A 17,492-nucleotide genomic window follows, 5' to 3' on the forward strand; every position below is an offset into this window, starting at 1 on the left:
CCGAACGATGAAAATAATGAATAAAAGAATGAAAAATGGAAATTCTTACAAAAAGTACTGATATTGATGAAGTATTGCCATTTTTGTCATGCAGGGATGGAAATTGTTCACGAGCAATGGGATGGAAATGCCACTGCGGTGCAATGTGTTCAAATGTGTGTGGCTCACGCTCAAGCTACACAAACACCAACGACTGCATCGCATCTTTTGATGGCACGATGTTTTTGTGTTTTAATGTAAGGTCATAAAAATGTAAGGTCTTTCTTCGAATGGGAAGTAAAGCGTGGGTCCCGAGATGAATTAGCCCTGGATTAAAAATCACGTAAAAAAGATAAAATAAATAGCATAGCCACGTCACGTTGCAGGTCAATGTGAAGAAGGGGAACGAAGTGATGGTTGCAATCGTTTGTATCCACATCAGACCGAATATACCTCTGCGTCTGCACAAATTCAAGCGGATATCGAAGTGTCGGTGGGATATGGTTGGCAGAGGGTTCACACATTGGTGCGCGTATGCCCGACGTAAGGTGATAGATTAATGTGGTTATTACTATGAAGCTGCCAATACGGGCACAGTTCGCATGATTGCATAACTTGTAGGCGTTATCTGATAGATTTACACTGTGCTGTGGAAGTTGGAAGGAAAGGAAACGGCTTTTCAACCGTTTCTGATTTGGCTATGACAATTGGACAGGGCCGGATGTAAGGGGTGGGGGGGGGGGGTTGCTCCAGGCGCCCACATTTTAGGGGCCCCCACAAAAACAATTTTTGGGTACTACACAATAACTTTATCTTTCGTATTGCTCAAGTTCTGTTCAAAAACAAGGAAAAACTTTTTTGCTCATCGCTCCGAGATGCCTCCATATCTGTTCTGGCCGCGGGCCCCCACATTCCTTAAACCGGGACTGCATATGGATAAACATGAGTTGCATAGGTAGAGAGGAGGGAGTAAGTATTTAGAAAGATACAAAGTAGGAGGAAAGGAACGGGCCAGGTATTGAACCCAGGACCTTCTTCAAACGAATCAGAAGCAGCAGCTACTAGACCACCAAGCCCATATGTACCAGATCTCGACAGATGCGAGATGTGTGAAGTAATTGTAGTAAACATTTGGACATTGATAATTTGCAAAAGTATGCAGTTATTCATTTTTTTTTAAATTTTGGTGTTTCGAAGAAACAAATTCCTCAAAATTTCTTTTAAATTTTCTTGTAGTGTTTTTCTTAAAGTATTTCAATGGGAATCATTCAAACGCTTTCCAAAATTTATTTTTCTTATACGATTTTGCACAATAATTAGAAATGGCACAATGCAAAAAATTCTTCAAAAAAATATCATAGTATTTTTTTACTTTTCTGTATTTATCGTTCAGCTGAATATTGTTTAAAAAAATACGATATTGAGTTTCAGGAGTTTTTAGAACACCTCAAACGGCGATTAGTTTAGTAGGTTTTACCAGAATTTTCTAATAACTTTAGTAAAGGATTCTACTAAAGTATAACCAAATATTTTCTAGAAGATCTGTAAGAAAATTTTCAGTAATTAGAAAAACCATGAACATTAATTGATACCAGGAAGAATTCCTAAAGAAATCTGTATACGAGTTATTGTTGGAATCTCTGGAAGAATTGCTGCTGGAATTACTGTATGAAATTATGCAGGAATCTCTGAAGGAACTATGCTGGAATATCCGGTCCATGTGAAATTCCAAGGAATTTCCAATGAAATTCATGTAGTATTTTTTGCAGAAGTTCGTGTAGAATGGCCAAGAAATTGTAAAAATTAAAGGAATACTTGGTAGAACTTTTGAAGGAATCCCAGCAGAAGTTTTTTAAGGACAGACTTGTTAGAATCTCAAAATGGCCGATTTTGCTTATTACAAGTGAGCAAGAACAAAATAACAAATACACTGTTGTTTGAAGCTTGCTTCTTGGGATTGGTGCGCCTGAAGTTCTGATGCACTGTTGAAGCGAGATTTTCAAGGAATTTGTCCTTAAAGAATCTCTTGAGGATCTGAAAAAAATCGCTAGAAAGTTTTATGGAGAAATCCCTAAGAAATTTCTGAAGGAAACCATGAAGGGCTTAGGGCTTTCAAAAGAATCCTTTGGTGCAATTTTGTATAAAATCAACGGCAAATTTCCCAACGGAATACCTAGACAAAATTTTAAAAGAATTTCAAATGTATTGGTTTCTGGAGAAAATTCATTAAAACTTTTCTAGAGAAATTCTAGTATAAATTTATGGAGCAATCTCCAGTAAACATGTAGCAATTTCGGAAGCAATCAATGGAAGGTTTTCCGGGCGATATTAGTGCATTCTTCTTTATAATGAATCCTATAGAAGACTATCTGAAGGAAAGTTTGATCAAATTACTAAATAAATCTATGGACGATAAGTTTTAAACATCTGGAAGAACTTCTGAAGGAATTCCCAGAGATATTTTTTAAGGAATCCCTGGAGGGAGTTCTGAAGGAATTTCTGCAGGATTTTCTATAGGCATCCATTGCTGAGAAAATCTATTGAAGGGTTTTAAAGCAATCAAAAATAAAGATATTTTTGCAGGAAACTCTTTAAGAATTTCTGAAGAAAACTCTGGATAATTTCCAAAGAAATTCATTGAAGATTTATCATGAGAAACACAGAAAGTATTGAGAAACGAAAGCATAAATTATTGTTGAAGGAATCTGAGGAAGAATTTCTGAAGGTAGCATTGAAGAAAATTTACAAACTTATTTCTGAAAGATTTTATTAAAGAACATCTCCCGAAATTCCTTAACGAAACTATGGAATATTATCTAATAAAATCCTTAAGGAATAATCTGGAGGAAGCTATTGACTAATTTCTAAATAAATTCTTAGATAACTTCCTGAATTTTAAAAGGAATGAAAGAAACATTGCAATTAAGGCGAAGAAAATCTTCGGATGTAATCTAAAGATCCCCAGTGAGAATGTTAAAGATATTTAGAAGAAAAAAAAAACTTTCAATGGCATTTTGAAAGCATATAGTTTTTGCTTGGCTTAAAAAAAAAAACAAAATAGTTTCTCAAAATATAAAAGTAGAGAAATTAACATCATGGTAAATGCTCAAAATAAATAAGAAAAATCCTATTTTTGAGAATAGCGGAAAACATATTATCAATCTCAAATACTGAAAATAATGAAATCTTGATAACTATCAAGAAAACTTCAGCATTATTCAGTTTTCTTCTGGCCCTAGGCCTTTTCAGCGCCCCTCTGATGCTGACGCCCTTGACAGGGGCCAACCGCAGGCTACGGCCATGAGTAAGTGTGGAGCTTATAGCGTAGCCTAGCATTAGCATTAGCATTAAGCGAGTCGCACAAATTCGTAGGTGGTACAGTCATAGACCGCTGTTATGAGGGTTGCCTCCTTCCCGTCCGAACCAAAGCACAAAGATTTGGGACGTTAATCTCTGACTCTTAGAGAAGACTGACGCAATCCTTCAATGGTCGAGCACTAGCTTATTGCGTAGCCTAGCATGAACACAAATCGTCTATTGTATTAGACCCCTCTTACTAGGTGTGGAGCTTGAGCACAAATTATTAAAAGTTTAATAAGCTTTTTGAACTTATTTTTTTATGATGTGAACTTATTTTCGATTGATTTGAATTATTGATTCGATTGATATTGATCGCCCAACGGAGCTATATTTTTTGTGTTGAAAATATTCTTTACAACAAAATTCAGAATCCCTAAATTTGAATACGTTATACAAATAATTACAAGTTATCTACTCATATTACATCAGGAAAAATACCTATCTCGCAAACCTTTATGTAGATAAGTTAAATTCAAACTGTGAACATTTTATTGTGATAGAAGAAAATGTTATGCCATGGCTCTATTTTTTAACAGAAACAAATAATCACCGTTGGAAACTTTTGAGTTTAGTTTGTTAACTTTTAGTTGCTGGAAGTCGCAACTTCGTTGACGATTGTTATGCTAAATTTCATAGATGGGAACATATATGACGCCTCTGGTCCCAAAGAGTTAACCCAAGCAACACACATGTTATAATAGAGTTACGACAGCGCAAGTTTTGGTTGTATAGAAGTTTATTTTACGTAATTCTAACATTGTGTTTAAATAACGTAAAATAAACTTCTATACAACCAAAACTTGCGCTGTCGTAACTTTTATATAACATATGTGTTACTTGGGAAGCGGAGACGGGTTGGGAGTCCCAGTGACTACCGTTTCTGATTCGTATGCAGAAATTCCTGGGTTCAATCTTTGGCCCGTCCCTTTCCTCCTAATGTGTACCTTCCTATCTACTTTCTACATTTTCAACATATACATAGATATGCCATTGCTAGGTCCGTAAGCGTTTTGGGAGAGTTGTTCAAACTCAAAGTAATCACCGGTTATCAAATGTCTCAATCACGTTGTCAAATTCCACGGGTTTATCCATCTCCGTGATAAAATGAACTTCCACTTCATGAAGTGAGAAATAAAAGTCACTCGCTCCAGCCAGCATTCACTATAATTCTCTCTCTCTATCCACTACTCCCTTGTTTGTAACTTTGCCAAATCACAATTGTCACTGCATTATCTTATTAGGATAAACAACAAATTATTAGATTTTTCACTCCTTCTAAGAGTACCATGAGACCGATGCACGAGATCAATAGTTTGACGTTTAGTGGTACCGTAATCCGGGGTATCATTGATCAGCGGGGTAACATTGATCGGCTTGACCCACCTCAGGAAATGTTCAAACAAGCATTTTACATTGAATCAGTTTCTGCTATCGAATGGTATATCGTAATCTGCTATCATTTAGCTATTAAATGACATGAAATTCATGAAAATTGAATTTCATAAACATTAAAATAAATCGATATTTCCATAACTGTGTTTCGTAACGCAATGAGATACATTGTCAAACATTCATGCTTGGCGTGAATACTAGATACAATATGATGTTTGAAATCACTGTATTACTTCAATATAATATCCTAGAGTTGGATTTAATAAACGAAACTTTTATGAAAATGCTCTTTTTCAGTAAAATATACGATTTATTAAAAGTCGGCTATAAATTCCTTAAGCCATTGCCTATTTTTAGGCGTTATTCGTGGTTTACAGAATTTTAATCCTAAAATAACTAAAAAATTACATAATTTGTAAGAATTTGGACAACATATTCGAAATCAGCGACTCCGAATTTAGTAAGTTAGGGTATTTTCAACACAAATGAACATTGATCCCTGACATGATCAATGTTACCCCAAATCAACAAAATCAAAAATTAGATTAAAAAACCTATTTAAACATGTTTTAAAGTTTTACAATACTTTTTCGAGAAGCTTAACACATACTCAGAGGGCCAGTACTTGTTTTAAAAGTATAAAACATGTAACGTTTGCTTTAACAAGTGAATTATTCAAGAAAGATCGAAAATTCTGATCAATGTTACCCCGGATTACGGTACCGTGTTTATAAAAAATGCACTTGTTTCCATGGCCATCTGGAAAAACACAGCATCGCTCAGACGTTAACCGGGTGAAAACATGGATTGGTGCATACTGAGTAAACATTTTCTCCTGCATCCAAATGAACTGAAGTGAGAGCCTTTTCAACCGTCTATGAGTGCGAAGAAAATATCACAAACTGCTTTATCCGGAAAATATCGCTGTGGGATAGTTTATTACTCGCTTTAGTGCCGGAAAAATGTGATGCCTGATCAACACACAATCTAACGCCTTACGTATGGCATCCACACACCAACGTGAACCTCCTGCAACACAGCCATCTCCCAAAAGCAATTCGATATCGTAGCATAAAGTTGCGCAGGCGCAGAGGCTTTACCAGTGAGAAAGCAGTTTCAATCATTACTTCCTTCCATTACTCCATATGACCACAACAATCTGACATTGCAGGCCTCATTTTAGCCTAAAATTAGAAAGATCACCAACAATCGCAAACTGCATATACCTGTTAGTCCCACGCAGCTTCCGCATTATTCGTGTGTTAGATTAGATGTGTTTTACATTTGTTACAGTAGCTGGATTGTTCTGCTAAGCGTTAGTTCATGAATTACGTATGCGCTAATGTTGAGCGCAGAACACAAACAAATGTGCGTCATTTTTAGCATTAAAAATCATTCCTAATCTAGTCATAACATTCCTATGGTCGGTACTACACTGTCCCCAATTTTGAAATACAGTTGGAGTTACTATTAGACGCTGCCATCCCGCAATTTCTCGGTTGTATTGCCCCAAATGCAATGGAACGTTTTTTTTTAACAAATTTTGCTTTATACTAAGCCCTTCCACATTGAAAAAGAAATAAAATGAATAGGAGACATCTCAAAAACTGCAGTGGCGTGAGGTGGATGGCAGCATTTTACAGAAAACTCGACTGTTTTAAAAATCGCAAAATAGTCACATATTTGTTTGATGGACTTACACTTCAAGGCAACTAGTGATTTTGAAAATATTCTTATGAAACCGATGATGCGAGAAACCTGCAGGATGAAGTAAAAATATGATCAGAGTTTCGATCAATCCATGTGAAAATTTCTAGGCGCATCTTTTTGAGTTTCTAAGAGAGAACTAATTTCAAGAGGGACTAAGTTCATGAAGCTATTGATAAAAAAGTAACTTACATAATGCTAGATAGTGACTTAAAGAGACATTTTCCAAAATTTAGGTTTGTTATACTGCGGAGCAGTGGCGATTCCCTAACCTCATATCTACCTATTCTACGAGTACTTATTTTGAAATTCTATGAACAAATGGGCTATAAGATGATGTAAAATAATGATTTCGATTATTTTCGTATTGTTTATGTTTATATATTCATCAAAATTACTGATCTCTGGATCGTAGAACAGGTAAAAAGTGAGGTTACGAGACGCCAAGCTCACAAAAAAATAACACGCCATTAGAATTCCTGAACAACATACAACAGATTCCGGAAAAAGCAGTGTTCGTCCTTAAGAATTGTTTGACATCACTCTAGATTTCTTAAAAATTTGGATCGTCATCTACCAAAATATTTGATTTGAATAAATTCTATGCAGATTGTCTACACGCATCTCGGGAGAATGCTTGAACACTTTTTAATGGGATTTCTGTGCCTACTCCCATAATTACTTATGGTAAATATCTTAGAAAAATTGCGTGGTCAAACTCCTAAGATTTGGCGTTACTGTGTGTTGTTGTTCATGGAAATGATTCCGTTAGATTTTAAAGTTTTTTTTTACCTGAAAACTGCTTTTATTGTTTCCTGTAAAATTCACCGGTGTTATTAGTGGAGAATGAATTAAGTGGTTTCTAATATAAACTTCCCAAACATGTATTCTTCGGTAATTTACTGTAGTGTATAATAACTAACCTTCAGACTTCCTTAAGGGAATCCCGAGGGAATTCCAAAATAAATATCTTCCATTTCAACCTTGTAGTGACAATTCTGGAGCTCGAGAGATGGACCATTCTCGACTGAAAATCTGTTAATTCAACGTTGCAATCTCTCATGAAAAGAAATAATGATATGTAATAACTTAAATTTATAATAATCCCCGAACTATTTTGTTTAAATTCCTTGAAAGCTCTTTCCAAATCTCAGATGTGATTTCACTTTTTTGTATTTATAAAAAACAACTACGGAATTCTATGCTTATGCAAAAACAAACATTGTTTTTTTTTATAAGACAAAAAGTAACACAAATGTCACCGGAAACTTGACTTTATTGCTGAATTATAGAAAAACCTTTGAACTACATTTGTTAGAGTTTCTGTAATAATCTGTCCCAAAATGTTGTACAAAGGCGGCAAATATTTATCCTGGAGATTGCACGATAAATGTGGGTAGAAATTAGAGCTCTGCAGGATTTTTTCCAGAAACTATTTCTGGAGATCTAAAACTTTTCCAAGAAAACACTTAAAATTCAAAAGAAACTATCAAATAGACATATTTAGACAGAAGTTTAGTTGTTTTTGGAGGATTATTACAAAAAATCTTTAATGAATTTCAATTACCAGGAATCGCTCCAGGAAATCTGTTTTTTCCTCGACTTGAAAATTGCTTTAAAACTGCAAACTTTGCGCTATTACTAATAAAATTTCAAATTAGAAATTGCACAAGAATTTTTTTATAGAAATTACACTAGCTTTGATGCTAGATGATGGCTGTTATTTCAGAGCCAAATCTACACAGAATTTTGCAAACTAAAAAGAAATATTAACTTTTAAGAGAAATTTAAAGACTTCTCTGAAACATTCAAAATGTAGCCGTAGCAAATCAAAATATTTCGTAAAATATCGTAAAAAATCGTAAAATCCATCAAATCGCGATATTTTTAGTTTTTATTTTTTTTTAAACTGAATTTTAACCTCAAATTTAGTGAGGACAATTTATTAATTTCACTAAAACATGGCAAAAATATCGCAAGAAGCGTCGCCAAAGCATATTGGCCATAGCGGCCTCAGTAGAAAAAATATATGATAATATGATAAAAAATATTCTTCTTTTCCAATATTGGTTCTCGGCGGGCCAGACAGTAATAATTCACCATAAGGTGTTTTAGTTACGGTTCACAACACAATCACTTTAAGACGCACTTTTCCCCCAAGGACAATGAAAACCGCCTCTTGTGGCCGTCACTAGCCGAAACTACTAAAGCCAACAAATAAACAACGGACAAACAAAAAAAATCAACGAAAACACAAACTACCTAAGAAAACGAAGAAAACTAGCACTTCCACTTACATAAATTACAATCCCAGCCGGCACGTTGCTGGTGCTGTTGTTGTTGCTGTGGCTGCTGCAGGGCTGCTGGATGGTGGGGAAGCCCACTACTCGGATGCGAAACTGACGAGGACGACGACAACGACGTCGTCGGTGGTGTAGGCGGTGGAGGCGGTAGTGGATGTCCTACCACCGGCGACGAAGACAGCAGGGCTGGGGGCGGGAGGGGCGGTAGCAGCGCCACTGGATGGAGATGATGAGGACGGTTCCGGTGCTGCCGGTACTGCTGTTGGTCCACGGTTAGGGCTGGTGGTGGCACGCAGGGATCCCTTCGGTTGGGTCCCCGTGGCAGACTACGGCTTCTGCAAGAAAACACACGCGACGCCCGGTGCAGGACGAAGACGACGACGACACAATCCGCGCCACTGATGACTGCGAAAGCACCACCAATTTACTTAAGGTGCGGAGGTACTATGCACAAAAAACACACGGCGCGATTTTGCTTTCCTTTCTTCCGTAATATATTTTTTTCTGGCTACTCGCGATGCTTCACTTGTATGTGGCTCCTTGGTTCGAGGGTTCGCGTTTCTTTTCGCGGATACACACCGGACCAAGCGACGGACCGACCGGCACACTCACTAACCGACAAAAAAATCTTGTGTTATTTTTCGCTTCTCCTGAGTTTTCTTTCCCGCAGCGGTCGTTTCCGAGACGTTGGGGGTTGGGGGAAACTCTTCACTAATTTTTTCTTCCTTCGTCGCTTTGGGTTAATGCTCGCCTCTGGCCTTTCTGGCCTGGTGTGTTGTTACCTCGGATGATATTGCGGCGAAATTTTTCGCTGAATCCTCACGTCCTAGCGTGAACCGACTTGGACGGTGGAGGAAAAAAAAACACGTAGGTATAAAGAACGACGTCGTAGGACCAAGTCCCGGAGCACCGCGGCGACAACGACGAATACCACGTTGATTTGGGGCGGCAAGAAATCTTCTTGTTTGTTCGCTACGGCCCCCAAACGAACTTAACTTCCACACTAATGCTTCACGCTACTGTACTGTACTCTGGTTACTGCAGTGAGTATACACACGACGAGGCAAAAGGATAATCCTTTGGAGACTTTTAAATTTCTGTTCGAACGACTTCACTTTTTTTCGTTGGGCGCAATTTTTCGCAGGTGTTCACTTAAGAGGATTTTTATTCACTATGATGAGACAGGTAAAACCACTTGACTAAGGCGTATCCGCATAACTTGATCGATCAACGCACCACACACTAACAGGTTCTTTGAATATCCAAAAAGTGTGATCTTCATCCACAGTCCACAGATGGTTTTCTGCACGTTCGCGAAATCGTTTACAATGCGAACAAAAGGACTCGACCAAAACCGCCGAAAACCTCACGACGCGAACACAAAACAATCATCGGTCTAATTGCTTCCGTTCTTCTTTTGTTGTCCACCAGTCGCCGCTGATTTTTCTGCTGATTGGCTATTCTTGATTCCCTTCTTGGCACTTGTATTCACTGTAGGGCTAAACGCTTGCAGCTGTCGCAGTCGCTGACCAAGCATCCTTCGCGTCACGTTTCTCGAACACAACTAAGTTGGAAATTTAAATAAGCGTACGAAAATTACGGCGAGATGCGAACGCACCAGCGAAGGCAACGAAAAAAGCAATGCGTTTTGCACTTTTCTCCTAAACACTCACACACCAAGTGCTCTTGCCCGTGCTTCTTCGTGAGTACTCGCGTCCGTCCGCGGCGTGTATGTCTTTCTCTCGTGCGCGCTCCTTTCGCTCTGTTTCGCTGTTTTTCTGCCGCAGACACCGTTCGCCAAAATCGTCGTCGTCTCGTCATCCACCAACAACAAGCGCGAGCGAGAGTCCTTTCGGTGTCTTTATTCTCTCACCACCGCCGACGAGCCATCCGTATACACATGCACGCGCGAAGCCAAGACGCGCGATAACGGTGTATGCCGGCGACGGCGGCACCTCGCGCTCGCACCGACTCGCACACACACTACGCATGCATATTCCTTCCACGGCCGTCCGTCGTCGGCTGTGTGTCCTCACAATCGCACCTAAAATCCTCTCTCACTCATCAGCCACTTGTAAATAAACTCTCTCATTCGAGCATTCGCCTCGCACACCATCATAAAGTATATAATCGCTATTGACTCTCTTGCCGACCGAGTGGACATCAGCAGCGATTTAAAAATTACACACTCTCCCACTACCTCGGCACTCATCAGCCGCGCACTCGGCCAGTACTCAACCCACACACCCCCATCAACCTTCCCTTCCCAACCCGTGAGACAATAACAACATTTTTCGCACACACATCGCATCGGCTCGGCTGCTGCGAGAACGAGGAGCTGTGCGATGTGCGAGACTGCATGCTTGCTGACCACACACCATCAGTGCCTGGCCGTCGTCGTCGTCGTTCTCGTCTTCGTCATCTTCGCCGAAGCGGGACGGATCCGAGACACGCATGCATAGGCTGCTGATTCAAACAAAAGCGTTTTGTTGGAAGCGGTTGGGGTTGGCGGAGGCAGGTAGCTACGTCGCCGCCGCCGCCGTCGTCGTCGTCGTCATTGGGAGAGAGTCTTCCCGATAAAACTTGTTGTAGGCGGCAAAACCATGCTGCTGCTGCTGCGTACTGATATGATGGTGTGGTGGTGACTCGTTCGCTTCATTCTTCGGGCCCACAGGTAAAATAACGAGAGCAACAAGTGAATGAAGTATGAAGGGTGCTGGTAAAAAATATAATAATTTTGCTACCTCCTTGGGTACACGGTGTGTCTGGTAGAACAAAATTAATTTAAAAAAATCGGTATAGCTAAAACACCCACCAAACGAAAGCTGAAGGTCCCCTCTTTCATTTGAGACTAAAAGGAGAAAGTTCTATCGGGGGGTCTAGAACATTTTTTTTTTTTCAAATATTACTCTCTTTGAGGCTTGTGTTTTTTTTCTTTTTTCAACCTTCAGTGTAGCCAAATGGGCTTGTATGAGGCCGCCCATTAGTAACGTGTCCTTTTAAAAGAGTAAACGGGTCAAATCAAAAATGAAAAAATTTCCTTACAAAATATTGCTGAGACATAAAGTGCAAAAAAAAAAATATTTAAGGCAGTTAAATAGAATTTCAGCAGTATCTGGGCATATTTACAAATAAACTTCGCCTTTTATGTGGAAGTAGTTATTGCGGCTGCAATTTTCTTATTTTTTTATTGACAGTGTCTTATGATTTAACAGTTTTACGATCAAAGTAGGCCGAGTAATATCAACAAAAATAGAACATACATCAAAGTAGCTCGGATAACGGAGCACAACATTTGGAAGGTAATCCATTTCCGAAAACTGAAAGTTTTTTGATGATGCAATTTAAATCGTTCAAAAGCATGAAACGATCTAGAACTCCACAACAATTTTATCAATGTGATGGTCTGTCTTATATCCTTGTATGCCGTGGCTCGGATAGAATTATCACATGCCAGAATTTGTTCAATTTGTGCACCTTTATGGTACCTAAGACTTAAACATTTTTAGTTATTTTGAATATTGCAATTAGGTATAGCTCCTTACTTTTAAAGAAACAACTACGACAAGAACCCCCTAAGTGACGAGGAAAACCAAACCAAAGAGTAAGTTTTGTGTTTGAAGAAGTGTTTTCCGCCACAATTATCATCGAAAGCAGTTAATATTCACTATTTTAGATTTGTTTAGTAAAATTGTCTAATAACGGGTAATTAGACATAAAAAAAATATTAGTAACAGTATATCTTTGTGAACAGGTAGCCTTACTCAACTGACAAACACATTAATGCTATATGTCTAACGGTATATGTAGTAAGAACAATGTGCTAATCTGTCGGTTATCAATAGTTTGAACTTTTGCTATTTTTTTTAATCTGTATTAACGAGATTTTTAGCCCTTGGCTAGTTCATCTCGGGACCCACGCTTCACTTCCCTTCCGAAGGAAGAACTCACATTTTGCGAGTTTGTCGGGAGTGGGACTCGATCCCAGGTCCTCGGCGTGATAGTCATGTGTTCTAACCATCACACCAGGTCCGCTCCACATCTTCTGCTAGCATCATGGCATTATAGACGAGTTAGCAACTTTTCATTCAATTATTGACATATACACATGTTTTACATTAAAGTACATATGTCTGAGCACATACATATTAATCAGAACGGATTGAAAATGTCTTAACTTGTTCTTGTTTCTACTTGCAGGTTGTTGATATTATGAAAACTTCTTTCTGAAAGATATCAGAGATAGCAGTTAGTATTTACTACCCCACAAAAAAGTTCGGACTTGCTCATTTAAATTTATCTCATTCAATGGTGGCGAATATACCCATTAGATTTACTCTCTATGAGCTTACATATTATTTGAAACCTTCTACATGAAGTTGCGGTCCTTGTTTGTGAAATATGTAGTTCTGCAAGAGCTACAATTTCTCATAAAGGGCAATCGTGGCAGATCTAGCGCTACTACCGATGACGCAGAAAGAAATTGCTCATTGCAATTGTGTTCTAGATGCTACAGGAAGATGATACAAGGCAAGCAGCTTGTTTGCACTAAAGCTGAAGTACATTAAAACTTGTTGAACATCATTCAGACTTCTCGTAAAGTTGCTGAGGTTGCTGAATATTTGCGGGTAAAACCCAGAGATCAGGCTGATCAGATGAAGCTCTCAAATATTCATGAACTACCATCCAGATGGAAACCGGCGTTAACGAGTGACCAGAACAGTAAACGGATTTTGTTCACCGATGATTTGTTTTTGATAATGAAAAGTGCCCATAAAGCCACAGCTGCAAAGGCGTGAGTACCCAGAAAAACCATGCTGAGGATGACGGGTTCGATTCCCGGTCAGTCCAGGACCTTTTCGTGAAGGAAATTTCCGCGACTTAAATGAGCATGCAGTATTTTCGTGCAAATCACACGCTATACACATGCAAAATAGTAATTGGCAAGAGAAGTTTTTAGTTAAAAACTGTGAAAGTGCTTGTAGGAGATAAAATAGGAAAATTTCAAACAAATCAAACAATTTCATTTATTCTTATTACAACTCCTACAGTGCTCATAGAACAAGCTAAGAAGCATGCTTTGTCCCTGTAGGGACGTTTCGCCAACAACAAGAAGAAGAAGAAGAAGAAGAAGAAGAAGCAGAAGAAGAAGAAGAAGAAGAAGAAGAAGAAGAAAGAAAACATGTGTCTTGAGTACCAGACGCACATTAAAGTTGAGAAGCTGTTTGAGAAGAATATATGACGAAGTCGCACCCCGAAATTTCAAGAGCACAAATCTGAAGAACCAAATGACGGTATATGCTGTAAAGGTGGTCGATTGGTGACCTGCTGGTGCCAGTCAAATACGAGAACCTAAAGACGTATACGCATCTGTCATAGGATGCAAACACATTATTGGAATCTAGATTGGAATTGAAAGGAACAGCATATAACTCGATTTTATACTCACTGTTCTAGTACTTTCACCGCACTGTCCATAAACACAAAACTGTCATCTACTGGATTTTCCATTCACATGGGACTATTGTGCTTTTATGTGAAGAATAATAAACATAACATAAAAAATATATCGTCGGAAAATCATGCTTGCAATGGAAAAACAGAGTTTTGTCATAACTGTGTTCTTCGAAAAAAATGAAAAAAATCATATTTAAAAAAAAAAATTGTTCTAGACCCGCCGATAGAACTTTCTCCTTTAAGTCTCAAATGAAAGGGGGGACCCCTAGCTTTCGCTTGGTGGGTGTCTTAGCGATACCGATTTTTTTAAATTAATATTCTCCACCAGACACACCGTGGGTAGGTTGTGCTTCCAGAAAAGAAGACGGAAGTTGTCAAAATGATGCCACTGGCTCAATTTTCAGTCATAATCATTATGTGTAAGATACATTCTAAAGAACAGGGCTAGATGTTCCTGAATTCAAATTGGGCGAATCTTTCTTGAAATGTAACACATTTTGTTTACAATGACAATATGTTTACAGAAAAAACAATTCATTTCATTCCCGTGTAATGATTATTGATATGGTGAATTTTATAATTCGTCCATTCTCTCCAATAATATTTTGCATAATGAACACTCAAACGCCGATGCCTCAAAAGAAGTTGGAACTCTAATTTCAACCTTCTACAAATATCTCGGCCGTTACAAGTCCGATTTCAAAAAATTTTTTTAGCAATGAATTTTTTAGAATCTTTGGATGAGTAGGTATCAAAATGATCAAAATTCTAATTTCTAGTACTGAAAACCCGGAACAAGTCGTTATAAATTTCGTAAGATTTTTATGTTCACACAGAACTTTAAATTTATCGCGATGACCACATGATTTTTAGATGGTGAATAGCCCACACGAGTGTAATAAAGCTATCAATGTGATTTAAGTGATTATTTCTCACTCAAAGCACTGCAATATATTCACAAAACTACGTATAATACAGAGAATACCATATTTTCTTTTGTAAGCTTAAATTTGTCGCGATGACCAATGTATTTTTTTTATTTTAAAATCTGCGCATTGTTGATATTTTTCTCTTCAAAGAACTACAGAAAATTCAGAAAACTACGAATTTTTCAGGAAAATTATACAATTTTGTTATAATTTCAAACTAATCTCGAATTCCCATACATTTAATGATTTTAAAATATTTGCGTATTTATCCAGAACCAGTTTGCAGAACATTCTTGATATAAATCTGGCATAAGAACTACAAAAATACAGAAAACTATGATTTTTTCAGGAAAAATATACAATTTTGTTATAACTCCAAACTAATCTAGTATTCCCATACAATTTATGGTTTTAAAATATCTTCGTGTTTATCCAAAACAAATTTGCAGAACATTATTCCTATAAATCTGTCCAAAAAACTACAAAAAAAATCAGAAAACTACTATTTTTTTCAGTAGAAATATACAATTTTGTTTTAATTTCAAACTAATCTGCAATACATTTTATAATTTTAAAATATTTGCGTATTTATTCAAAACAAGTTTACAAAACATTGTTGATTGTTTTCTCTTCAAAGAACTACAAAAAATTCAGAAAACTACGAATTGTTCAGGAAAAATATTGAAAATTGTATAACTTCAAATTGATCTAAAAATCTCATACATTTTCTGGTTTTAAAGTATTTGCGTATTTATTCCAAATAAATACGCAGTTGCTTAAAAATCATAAAACGAATGGGATTTTGAGATCAATTTGAAGTTATAACAAAATTGTATACAGGGTGTTAGGTTCGTGAGTGCAAACTTTTTAAAGGGTGATAGAGGACCATAAAAGGTGAAAAAAATTGTTCTACGGATATGGTCAAATCTCAACCGTTACGTAGTTATTGAACTTCCCATGTTTTTGACTCTTATTGCCTTAACTGGACATATCTTGAAAATGGTCAAACTAATCGAAGTTTTTTTACCCTTATTCGAAAGATTATTGAATTTTCTATCAAATGGCATCTTTGAATCGATTGGTTTAGTTAAATAACTAAATTTTCTAGAACAAATAGCTCAAAAGTAGTGTGTTTTGATTTGTTTTTGTCAATTATCTTTGAAACATGCGTAATAAATTAAAATTCTTTCTTCGGCAAAGTTATGGTCCCTGTTCCACTCTACAATTCGTTCTTTGACATTAAACTTCTAGCTCTTATCGTTTTCTTTCAATTTCGATTTAAATGTGCGGCACAGTGCGCAAAAAAGTACTTTCCTTGACAATTGCAAATTTATGATCTGAAATGCGATGTTTAAATCAAAATTGCAAGAAAACGATAAGAGATAAAAGTTTGATGTCAAAGAACGAATTGTAGAGTGAAACAGGAACCATAAATTTGCCTAAGAGAAAATTTTAATTTATTACGCATTTTTCAAAGATAATTGACAAAAACAAATTAAAACACACTACTTTTAAGCTTTTTGTTCTAGTAAACTTAGTTATTTAACTAAACCAATTGATTCAAAGATGCCATTTGATAGAAAATTCAATAATCTTTCGAATAAGGGTGAAAAAACTGCGATAAGTTTGACCACTTTCAAGATATGGCCAGTTTAGGCAATAAGAGTCAAAAACATGGGAAGTTCAATAACTACGTAACGGTTGAGATTTGACCATATGCGTAGAACAATTTTTTCTCCATTTGTGGTCCTCTATCACCCTTTAAAAAGTTTGCACTCACGAACCTAACACCCTGTATTTTGCTGAAAAATTCGTAGTCTACTGAATTTTTTGTAGTTCTTTTAAAAGAAAACTATGAACAATGTTGTGCGAACTTGTTCTGGATAAATGCGCAAATATTTTAAAATCACAAAATGTATGGGAATTCGAGACTGGTTTGAAGTTACAACAAACTTGAATATTTTTCCTGAAAAACTCGTAGATTTTTGTTTTTTTTTTTGTAGTTCTTTGCAGCTAAACTATCAACAATGTTCTGCAAACTAGTTTTGAATAAATACGCAAATATTTCAAAATCATAAAATGTATAATAAATCGGGATCAATTCTTGAAAAATTCGAAGTTTTCTGATTTTTTGTAGTTTTTCTTAGTCAAATTTATACCAACAATGTTCTGCAAACTTGTACAAACGAAAATATTTTAAAATCATAAAATGCTAAGATTTTGTGATCAATAAGATATTATAACAAAACTAGCTGACCCGACGTGGCTAGCCACGTTTGCTAAAGAGTTTTCACAATTCATAGAATTGACATAATAGCTTAGAAACGTCTGCTTTAAGTTTTTTGCTAATCTACAACTCTGTTCA

At 36.9% G+C, this 17,492-nt stretch overlaps 1 protein-coding gene across 4 annotated transcripts in view; it reads right to left on the reverse strand.

Moving 5' to 3' along the window:
* The window catches only part of LOC109415558 (protein distal antenna), a 106,730-nt gene that overhangs the window by 56,909 nt on the left and 32,329 nt on the right, over window positions 1-17,492 (reverse strand). Inside the window, exons 1-2 of one of the 4 annotated variants that reach the window (XM_062846170.1) lie at window positions 10,419-11,070; window positions 8,736-9,352 (exon numbers count right to left, since the gene is read on the reverse strand). The gene's annotated coding sequence lies outside the window, so the exon portion shown is untranslated. Of the gene's footprint in view, window positions 1-8,735; window positions 11,071-17,492 lie in introns of those variants that run through there. The other 3 variants (XM_029867037.2, XM_062846169.1, XM_029867038.2) reach the window with 3 other exon arrangements.

The sequence above is a fragment of the Aedes albopictus genome, chromosome 1 (assembly GCF_035046485.1).
Source record: "Aedes albopictus strain Foshan chromosome 1, AalbF5, whole genome shotgun sequence".
Classification (NCBI taxonomy): domain Eukaryota; kingdom Metazoa; phylum Arthropoda; class Insecta; order Diptera; family Culicidae; genus Aedes; species Aedes albopictus.